Source organism: Mus caroli, unplaced genomic scaffold (genome assembly GCF_978045245.1).
Source record: "Mus caroli unplaced genomic scaffold, Mus_caroli_1 scaffold_2, whole genome shotgun sequence".
In the NCBI taxonomy this organism is placed as follows: domain Eukaryota; kingdom Metazoa; phylum Chordata; class Mammalia; order Rodentia; family Muridae; genus Mus; species Mus caroli.
Window position 1 is genome coordinate 148,050,418 of NW_028227257.1, and position 11,575 is coordinate 148,061,992.

Sequence of the window (11,575 nt, forward strand, 5' to 3'; positions counted from 1 at the left end):
ATGTCAGGTCCCTGGCACAAGGACCATTTCCTCTTGGCTTAAAACTCTGTTGTCTGCCATTCAACTACCCTGAGCTCCCATGACCTCAAAAGCGGGAAAATTCTACCTGGTGATGGTGGTGCATGCCTTTAATCTCAGCACTCAAGAGGCAGAGGCAGGTGGATCTCTGAGTTCGAGGCCAGTCTGGTCTACAGAGTGAGTTACAGGACAGCCAGAGCTGCTCTCTTGAAAAACAAAACAAGCCGGGCATGGTGGCGCACGCCTTTAGTCCCAGCACTTGGGAGGCAGAGGCAGGCAGATTTCTGAGTTCTGGTCTACAGAGTGAGTTCCAGGACAGCCGAGGGCTATACAGAGAAACCCTGTCTCGAAAAACCAAAAAAAAAAGAGAAAAGAAAAAGAAAAGAAAAGAAGAGAAGAGCAAAGCAAAGCTAGCAAAAATAAAAATGAAAAGGTTCTGTAAACTGTAGGGTGCTGTACCTGCATGTCACCTCCGGTCTTGAAATCAGTCCCTAACAATTGTAGATTGAATACACTCAGAAACATTGACTGTATAAATAAATAAATAAATAAATAAGGAAGCTGGGCGGTGGTGGTGCACATCTTTAATCCCAGCACTCAGGAGTTAGAGGTAGATGGATCTCTAGGAGTCTGAGGCCAGCCTGGTGTACAGGGTGACTTCCAGGACAGCCAGAGAGACATAGAGACATACCCAGAGACCCAGACTCAAAAACAAAAAAAGCAGGTGAACTCCTGGATCCACAGAGGGTAGGAATGGATCGTCTTTCTAAGGGCTAAGAGGTACCAACTGTAGCATATGCTTGCCCAAATGTAATGAAATGTACATTCAAAAGAGATATGTGCTGTTACCTCCCCAGATGCTAGAGAGCAAATCCAGGTCCTTGCTAGGCAATCACTCTACCATTGGGCAAAATCCCAGCTCCTCAGACAGACGTTCTAGTATAAGCCATTTATACTGGGTTTGTCTGTGTGTGGTACTAGGGAACTGAACCAAACGCCTGAAACTGCTAAGTAACCACACTACTGAATTCCTAGTCCTTGGACTTTAGAGACAAGCCCTTGATGTTTATATGTAGATCTCAAAATGGCCTTAAACTTGTAGTGTAGCAGGCTTGCCTCGAGCACATAAGTAAGTGTGTGTGTGTGTGTGTGTGTTGTATGTGTGTGTACTCGAGCACACACATGTGTGAGGGGTGTCTCACATCTCCCAGACTGGCTTGTCAGCCTTCCTGCCTCAGCCTCCTAAGCGCCTGGGTTACAGTGGCATCTGGAATAGGTGGATTGAGACATGAGAAAAGGGTGTCAGAGGGAAAGGTTAAGCAAAGAGCAAAGGTGTCGAGCCTTCCTGCAAGAGGGGAAGGGAGAAAGGATGGGTGGGACTAGCCATGGAGCCTAAAGAATGAGGTTTGTTCTGAAAAGATTGTAAAGTTCTCTAGAGGCTCTTAGCTGTCCCCCCTGCGACTGTGAATCAGGGCAGTTACAGCCTTTGGGTCAGGGAGGAATGAAGGGTTTGCCACTTTTGGCTCGGGAGGGAACCTGAGGCCTGGTTTATGAGGCAAGCATTTTATCTAAGTGCCATCCGTCCCCTAGCCCGTCCCTTCTTTATACAAAGAGAAAAAAAAAAAAAAGAAAAGAATATAGTACAGCCACTGCATGTTGGATTCCGAGAAGTCAGACAGCAAAGGCCGGGCTATCTTCCTGCCAGCTTTTTGTTTGTTTTTCATTAACTTTTATACTAAGTGTGTAATGAGTGTGATGACACACTCACACTTTATGTCATTGTCCCTTTGCCCATATTCACACCCATCCCAGGGCTTGTGCATGCCTGACAAGAACTGTACTGTGGGGTCACTTCCCAGCCCTTTGCCCTCCAGATTTGAGCAGATGGGAATGTGGGGTTTTCTCTTTATTTTTTATTTTATTATTGTGTGTGTTTGTTGTGTGTGTTTGTATTGAGACAGGGTTTCTCTGTGTAGCCCTGGCTGTCCTTGAACTCTCTCTGTAGGTCAGGTTGGCCTCAAACTCAGAGATCCTTCTGCCTCTGCCTCCTGAGTTCTGAGACTAAAGACACACACCACCTCTGTGTGTCTGCAGTGTGTTATCACACGTGTACAGTGTGCATGTCATTTGCGTTCTCTTGTCACGCTGGGGCTTGGATGTGATACAAGATAAGCAGGCTAGTCCTCTGCTGACCTCCACCCTTGGTCCAGTCATCTTCTCATTCCTATCCTGTGCTTGCTTTCGTTTTGTTTTGTTTTGTTTTGTTTTGTTTTGTTTTGTTTTGTTTTTGAGACAGGGTTTCTCTTGAACTCAGAGATCCGCCTGCCTCTGCCTCCCAAGTGCTGGGATTAAAGGGGTGTGCCACCACCCCCTGCTGCTTTCTATTAGAATGTTGAGAGTGAGTGTGTATGCATGTATATGTGTACGTGCATCTGCGCATGTGTGTTATGTACATGTCTCTGTGTACATGCACATACTCGAATGAAAAAAATAAAAAGGAAAGGACATAACTACTCCTAGGTGTGGTGGAGGAGACCAGAGACAGGGACATCTAGAAACATCATGGTGGACATGACCCTGAGACATGTGAGGAGAGTGGAAGGGGAACCAGGTGCAGCAGCCAAGACGATAAAGATATAAAAGGGGGGAGGTAACCAAAATGGCTGGATTATATAGAGAAGGGCCCCTGGGCTGGAGAGTTCAGGGTAGAGGGTGGAGTATACCAGCCATTCCCTGAAACAGGTAGGGACTGAGGGATTCTGGGAGAACCTGGTGGCTAGGTCCACTCTGATATGTTAAATAGGCACCTCAGCCATTTATCCCAGGGTTGGACATAGCACTATGTGTGTGTTCTTGCTTGTGGAGACCAGAGGTTAACCCAACACCACGTGTCTTCCTCATTGGTTCTCCCTCTCAGTGAGCCCGGAGCCCAGGGATTCAGCTAGGCTGGCTGGCTGCCTGTCTCTGCCTCCCCAGGGCTGGGATCACAGATGCATGCCCTGTTCCCACCAGACAGGCTCCTGCAGCCTTCAGGTGGGTCCCGGGTATCTGAACTCCAACTCCAGTCTATCTTGATACTTACAAACTGAGCCAGCTCCCCAGCCTGGTTCTCTCTCTGTAGTAATACATTCTCGGCCTTTGAAGGCGCTTTTTTTTTTTTTTTTTTTTTTTGACTCTACCCTACACACACTCCTACCCCTGCCTTGGTGACTCCAGGAATGTAGTTCAAGGGTAGGAATGTTAGGATCTGGGACAAGGAGGGAAGGGACCCTGCTGCCCACCTGCTGAGCCTGCTCCTCCTAACCAGGAATGCTGCCTACAACCCTTGACTCACCAGGCCTCTGTCAGGAAGTGGCTTCTGCCAACCTACCTCTCAGCAGGGCTGCCCCGCCCAGCCCCACCCTAAAGCGCATTTGGAAACAGCAACCCGAAGGTGAAGAATACTGAGCCTTCACTTTGAAAGGGAGGGTCCAGAGGCTGGAGCCGGAGCCTGGACAGAAGCCCAGAGCAGGGCAAGCATTTCTCTAGTGTTTTCAGAAGGGGCTTGGACAGCACCCTTCCTTGTCCTATAGGAAGAAGGAAGGTCCCTTCTTTGCTCCCCCCCCCCCGCAGGTTTCTCTTCCTTCAGGTTGGCTCTGAGCCCCAGCTCTGCTTGCCCCACAAACCTGTCAGACTTGAAATAGAGAGAAAGAGAAAAACAAACAAACACGGTCAGTAAACTGCAGGGGGTGTGGATGAATCGCGATTTTGTTTTAAGGAATATCATGTGTCCACCTCTGTTTACCTGGTTGGCATGCCCTGTGGTACGGAAGGGACCCTGGCACTGGGCCCAGACCTCCCCCTTGGGCACTGAGAGGCACCGCAGCACACTGCAGCCGGTTCCACCTATCACCTGGCCTCTTTGAAACTCCCTTGCTCCTTCAGAGGTGCAACTGTCATCTCAGGCAGGGCCCAGCAGGGTCAGTCTTTGGTTGGCCTGCCTGCCTGTCTATCAGTTCTCGCTCTTAGTTCTCACTGGACACTCACATAGATCTAATAAAACACAAATATGGCCATGCTGTATTTCACCTTAAATCTTCTGTGGCTCCCACAGTCCTTGAGATGATGGCACATTCCTAAATGTGACACTTAGCGAATTCTTCCAGCTTCTTTAAAATATATATATACATATATATATGTATATGTATATATATATATTTACATATATATTTTACATATATTTTTACATATATATTTACACATATATATTTACATTTCATTGTCTGTTTGTTTGTTTGTTATTTGGGGGAACAAGGGAGGGGGAAACAGCACATAATATGGACCTTAGATTTGCAAGTCTCCTCTGCTTCCACTGGGTGGGTTAGACAGCCTCTACCCCTGAGTTGTCACCAGCCTCAGCCCCTCCTCTCTCCTGCTTCCCTCTCTGTTGCCAGTCACCCGGAACCTTCACAGCTTTAGACTAGTCCGCCTTTAAACAATCTCAGAGCTTACAAACCAGCCAGTCCTTTCCCCTGACTTCTGCCCCTCCAACCACCGTGTATTGTTCAGAATTCAGATAAACGACCTTTACCGCACATACCATACCTAGTTCAGCCCACCCTCTTGCTCTTCATCAGCACTCTAGACTCTCCCTTCAGGACAGCCAGCACATTCCAAGAGTTTTCATTGTGTATTCGGTTATCTGTGTGACTCAAATGTCCTCTCTGTACTAGGACTGTCCCCACTCCTCATAACAAAACACAAGATTGCGTGCCCCCAACACCCCCCCCCCCCGCCCCGTGCACAAACTATTGGTGTTGTGAAGGCCACTTGGCCCTAGAACCTGAGCAGGCTTGTCGGGAGGGAGTCCTGTGTACTATCATGCTTGCCTGTGGTAGTGATATCTACCTCACTTGACAGCAAAATAAGTCCCCGCCAACAGGGTCTTCTTGCAGAACTCTAGGAAAGGGCGGGGCGGGGGGTGGGGAGGACCAGTTTCCAGATGATGGTTCCATGGTCAGACCTGATAATGCAGAAGCCAGGTAGGGTGTGAAGAAGGGTCAATGAGGCAGAGAATGGGAAACCCAGTGCAGTGGGAACTTCCTGGTGTGGGAGCTTAAGCTGGGCTGTCTTTGTCCTCCTGTTGTACTCTCTGAACACTTGCCAACACCTCAGTAACTCCTGCATCTTCTGGGAGACAAAATGAGCTCGAAGGTGTTGTAACTTCTCTGAAATTTCAAACCAAGTAAAGGATGGGATGAAGGGCTTGGATGTGGCTCAGTCGTAGAGCACATTCTTGGAGTGCCTGAGGCCTGGGTCCCTTCTTTAAGACCAGAATCTGAGGACAGAGGGGAGACCCCACTTCACACAGCTCTAGCTAGTTCAGAGCATCAAGGCACCATCCCTTGCTCCTCCTCCCTGTGTGCCCAGGCCTACTCCTCGTTCATTCCTCAGGTCTGTCGCCCCGCTACAGCCTGTCCTCATGTCAGAATGTCATAGGAATACTTCCCCTTCCATGGCTGCTCATCTACTGGTTTTGGGGAGCAGAATCTCACGTATCCCAGGCTGGCCACGAACTCACCACACAGCAGAGGGAGATGGCCTTGAACTTCCTATCATCTTGTCTTCATTCCCAGTGGTCACAGACATGCATCCCATGACCAGTCTTACGTGGTATTGGTGGGTGAACCCAGGTCTTCCTGTGTGTTTGGCAAGCCTTCTACCAGCTGAGCTACCTGCCCACCCACCCAACCTTTTTTTTTTTTAAAGACAGGACCTCCCTCTTTAGCCCTGACTACCCTGGAACTCACAGAGATCCTCCTGCCTCTGCCTATTAAATGCTGGCATTACAGGCTTTGTCTTCTAGGTGGGAGGCGTGCTTGTTGCAGCACCAGGAGTTGAACCCCTATCTACACTAGACATGCACTCTGTCTCCATCCCTCCTTTAGTTCGAAGCAGGGTCTCAGTAAGCTGCCTTGGCTGTCCTTAAACTCTCCGATTCCAGAGCAGATAGAGTTACATGCCCGTGCCGTCAGGTTTGTTTTGGAAATAGTCTCACTGTGCAGCCTGGGCTCATCTCAGATTCACTATGAAGTGGATGTGGCTTTGAACTCTTGATCCTTGTGCATCTCTCACTCAAATACTAGGATTAGAGATGTATGGAACAATGCCCAACTCCATAACTATATATGAGAATTAAAGTTCTAGAAGTGAAATAGCTGGCTGCACCCCTGAGGTTTGATGACTGACTTATTGAGGTGACTGTAGCAGCCAGTGTTCCTCGGGCACTTCCCCCAGGCTGAAGTGTTAGGTCTCGTGTCTGTGCTTCAGTTAGTTGCTGTGACTTAGCACAGACCTTACCACTCCCTGTTCTCCAGAGTGAGACCCCTGAAAGATGGAGCAGGGCCTGACTCCTGGTAGGCCCTGGTTGCTCTGTGCTGCTGAGCCCACTGGCACTGGGCAGTCTGTCCCAATTCCTCCTCACCAGTAAGGGGAAGGGACTCAGGGCCCATCAACCCACACCCCACACACCTCTTCCACTGTAGCCTTGGTTTCCTGCAGGGCCACAGCTGTCCCTCACCAGCCGGTGACTCAGAGCCTTCCAGGATGGCACTGCTGCCAGCCCTGCCCAGCCCTCTGGGTGGGTGACTAAGCTTGTGGTAAAGGCTGGGCTGAGCTCCCGGGGCAGGCAGGGTTCCTCTACCATTTTGCCCTCCTTCCTCTCTGTCTTGCTGATTTCTGTCTCTGGGCCTTCTTCTGAGAACAGGAATAATCTTGAACTCCAAAAAAAAAAAAACCAAAAAACAAAAACAACTTTTCCTGAGCACCAGGCTGTCCCATAGGGATCGAGACTGGATGGACAACATCTTTTGAGAATTATAGACAGAAAGCAAAGAGGAGGTGGGAGGGACTGATGGGGATCCAGGACTAGGAACTGTCAAGGAGTGGCCCACCCTTCCCCCACAAGATGCCTCTGTGAGAACTGGGAAAGTCAGTGCCAAGAATCTGGTCCAGTCTGGTCCCAGGGCCCCAGCTAGCTGGCTTAGCAAGTGCCGCAGGCTGGATTCAGCCCCCGTGGCCACCCCACCAGTCATACTTGCACAGGGAGGCTTGGGTGAGGAGGCTGGGGTAACACCTTCTTCTGGGAGACACTGAGAAATGGGTTCTCAGAGCTGTTTAGGTTGTTGTTGTGTTATTGTTGTGTGTGTTGGAAAGTATGCTAGTTGCATTATTGTGTCTGAAGTAACAGATGCTATGCATCTTAGTAAGAGACCTAGTCCCGTAGTGACTGTCGTGGCTATGACACGGATCAACCTCCAAGTCCCAAGGGCCAGGCTTTGGGATTTCTTGTTTTTAAGAGTTCTTTTATGTATATGAGTGGTTTTTCTGCACATATGTATGTGCACCCTATGGGTGGCTGGTAGCCCCAAACGTTAGAAGACGATGTCACATTCCCTGGGACTGGAGTTCCAGATGGTTGTAAGCTGTTATGTGGGTGCTGGAAACTGAACCACAAGAGCAGCCCGTGCTCTAAAGTGCTGAGCCATCTCTCTGGCCCTCAGGTGTATCGTTAATTTCATTGCCCCCATTTTACAGGTGAAGAAACTGATGCTAAGAGAAGGGATGTGGGTCACAAGGTGAGAAGTCAGGAAGCCAGTTATCCCAACCAGGCTCTTGGATCCCAGCTGGTGGGACAAAAGTTGACCCATTTAATGGACATGGAAGCTGGCTTGACACTGTAGGCGGGCAGAAGATCTGCTCCCAAATTATCTCTGGTGAAACCTCCAGTGTTTCTGTCCATCATCCTTCTCTCCCTGATGCCACACCGGAGGGGGGGTGTGTGTGTGCTTACCTTCTTCCTGCCTAAATTGCCTCTGGCCTTTTAAAGCAGCAAATCCTGTGGGTCCCAGTCTGGTGTTTCCCTGGACTTTCTAAGAATCGCAGAGACTAGATTTGGTCCCTCTCTGGCACACAGGAGACTACTAACTGTATTTGAGTGAATGGTCACCCTAGACTTGATTTCTGTAAATGGACCCAGAAGTCCAGCTGAACTGCTTGCCTGAGAAGCCTGGGCCAGGCACTGCCAGCAACTGGGGAACTGCTCCTAAGAGTGTCCCAAGTAGTGTGGTCATCTCAGGTGGATGCAGGTAGGTGCAGATATCTACACTGGAGCCTAATTTTGGGGGTGCTGGGCTGGACTGGAACCCAGGAACTCCCCCAGACTAAGTGAGTACTCCACCGTTGAGATCCAGTTCCACCAGATGCTGTGACAGTCTGAGGGCAGGGGGATACCTCTGACTGGGAGGGTGTGTGTACATCTCCAGGCAAGATGGCATTGTGGGAGGAGGTGGTGCAAGCCAGGTCATCAGGGAGAGAGAAGAGAAGCTGTGTCGCAGGTGTGTCAGCTAAGCTGCCACGGCCTGATTTGTGGAAATCCTCCCTTAGGTTTCTCCCAGTGGGAAAAGAGGATCCCTCAGGGCTCAGGCAGGGCCAGAAGGCCGATCTGGGGGACAAGGTCAGACGGGCAGGATTTGTTGTTCCCTTTCTCTTTCCTTTGTTTGCTTTTACAAATAGGCCCAGCTTTCAGTAGGAGGTGACAGGGATTTTGTTTTTGTTTGAGTCAGGGGCTCATGCAGCTCAGGCTGGCTTCAAATTTACCAGGTAACCAAGTGACCTTGGCTTCCTAATCCTCCTGCCCCCGTCCCCGCCCCAGATGGTGGGAGTATGCAGTGCTAGGGGCGAAAGCCAGGACTTTGAGCATGTTAGGCAAATACTCTACCAACTGAGCCACAACACCCAGCCCTTCTCAGTGAGCCTTTTTGTTTGTTGGTTGGTTGGTTTTGTTTGTTTTTGTCACTGCCTGTAGCTAGCATTTAAAAGGGCCCACGAGCCAGGCGTGGTGGCGCACACCTTTAATCCCAGCACTCGGGAGGCAGAGGCAGGCGGATTTCTGAGTTCGAGGCCAGCCTGGTCTACAGAGTGAGTTCCAGGACAGCCAGGGCTACACAGAGAAACCCTGTCTCAAAAAAACCAAAAAATAAAATAAATAAAATAAAAGGGCCCATGGAGATGGGCAGGGGGCACCAGTTATGTGCCAGCAACTACCTTGGTGCCACAGTTTAGCCCCTCAGTGAGTCTCAAAAGAATGACCTGGGAGCTGGAGAGACGGCTCAGCAGTTAAGAGCATTTGGCTGCTTTTCCAAAGTTCCTGAGTTCAATTCCCAAACCACATCTCTCACAACAATCTATAAGGTGATCTAGTGCCCTCTTCTGGCCTGAAGATGTATATGCAGCAGAGCACTCATTAAGATGTTTTGGTCTGGATGCAGTGGCACAAATTTTGGGAAGCGGAGGCACAAGGATCACTGTAAGATGGAGGCTAGCTTGGGGGAACATAGTGAGTTCCAGGCTAGCCTGGGCTACATGATACCTGTCGGTGTGTGTATGTGGTACACACATATGCATGAGTACACTTGTGTGTGTGCATCCTGTTGTCTCTTCAGCTTATATAAAACACTTCTGGAAACCAGAAAACCAGGAAGTTCTCACTCACAGGCTACATTACATCACAAATAATCACTTTTTTTTTTTTTTTAAGAACAGGGTCTCTGGGCAGGAGAGGTGGATCAGAGGCCAAGAGTATTGCCAGTTATTCCAGAGGGCTTGGGTTCAATTTCCAGCACCTACCCGGCCGTTCATCACTGCCCATAATTCTAGTTCTAGGTGATCCAATGCCCTCTTCTGGCTTCTGTGGGTACCAAGTACACACATGGTATACAGACACACATGCAGGCAAAACACTCATATACATAAAATAAATAATTAAAATTAAAAATACACATAAAATAAAAAAAAGAATTAAAAAAAAAAAAAGAACAAGGTCTCCCTGGCTGTTCTGGAACTCACTATGTAGAACAGGATGGCTTTGAACTCACCTGCCTCAGCCTCTGGAGTGCTGAGTTTAAAGGTATGTGCCACCCTGCCCAGAGATAACTACTACTTTGACTTTTATCATAACAAAACAATTTCGTTTGCACTAGAAGTTCATATAAATGGAATCAAACAATAAAGTATCATCATCATCTTCTTCTTCTTCATCATTTTTTGAGACAGGGTCTCTCTGTGCATGCAGCCCTGTCTGGCCTGGAACTCCCTATGTACATCAGACTGACTTCAAACTCATAGAAATCCGTTCCTCCTCTGCCTCCTGAACCCTGGGGTCAAAGGCCTGTGCCACCACACCTGGCCTCTTTTGCATACACTGTTCCTGAGCGGAATCCATATTGTTGCCTGCTGGTAGGCCATTCATTTTTATTGCTGTAGTATTCCCCTGTGTGGACGCACTACAGAGTGTCTAGATCTGGTCTCCTGTGGATGGACATTTAGGTTTGGGGCTATGAACAAATAATGTGTGACTGTATGTCTGGAAGTCTTATGATCAGTAGACATTTTTCACTTGTCTTGCGCAAAGAGCCAAGAATGGAATTTCTGGTTCATAGAGGAAGTATTTGTATTGCTAAAAATCAGCAAACATTTTTTCCCAAGATGCCTGCCGTGCTTTACGCCCACATGAGGGATGACCAGCACTCCAGTTGCTCCATATTCCTGCTGGCATTTGTCATCATCAGCCTTTGTCTGATGGTAAGCAATGGAATTGATGCTGACTTTGTTTGCCCCCACACCTTTCTTCCAAGGTCTCATGCATCCCAGGTTAGTACCAAAGTCCCTATATAGGGGAGGATGACCTTAAATTCCTGATCCCCCTGCCTCCATCTTCAGAGTGCTAGGATTACAGGTGTGTAGTAACACACGTGTGCACACATATATTTTTGAGGTATTAGTGATTGAACCCATGCCCTCATGCATAATAGTCAAATGCTACACCACTGAGCTACACCCCAAGCCTTTTTCAATCATGTATCAATGAGTGTTGAATCCATGCTACAAAGGAGCTGAAGAATCAGCCACCAGATTAGCCTGGGAATGAAGCATCTCTTAGAAACAGGGAAAGCAGAAAAACAGCAAGGATGTACCCGCAGAGATGCTCAGGGTGCCCAGGAGAGAGACAGAGAGAGGGAAGAGAAAGACCCTACCTAGTTTGGGGTCTCAGCCATTCCCCAAGGCAGGCTGGGTAGCATGGAGGCTAGTAAGGGGGAGGAAGATGAAGTGTGGGCTGACCACAGAAAGACCTGGGGACAATGATCAGAAGCCTGGTTAACAGAAAGGAAACTCAAGAAACAGAGCTCTGGGCCAGTGAGATGGCTCACTGGGTAAAGACACCTGCGGCTAAGCCTGGCTAGCTGATTTGGGTCCCCAGAACTTGGTGGAGGGACAGAAGCAACTCCTGAACTCTGTATCCTGCTCCACCCCCACCCCCCCACACACACACTCAACACGCCACTCAGCCCCACAGGCACGCACACACACACACACACACACACAACAAACAAACAAACAAACAAACAAATAAATAAATAAAATGCGGCTGTAGAGACGGCTCAGCTATCGAGCTTATGCACTGTTCTTGAATAGGACCTACATGTATTCCATACCAGCACCCACACTGAGTGGCTCACAA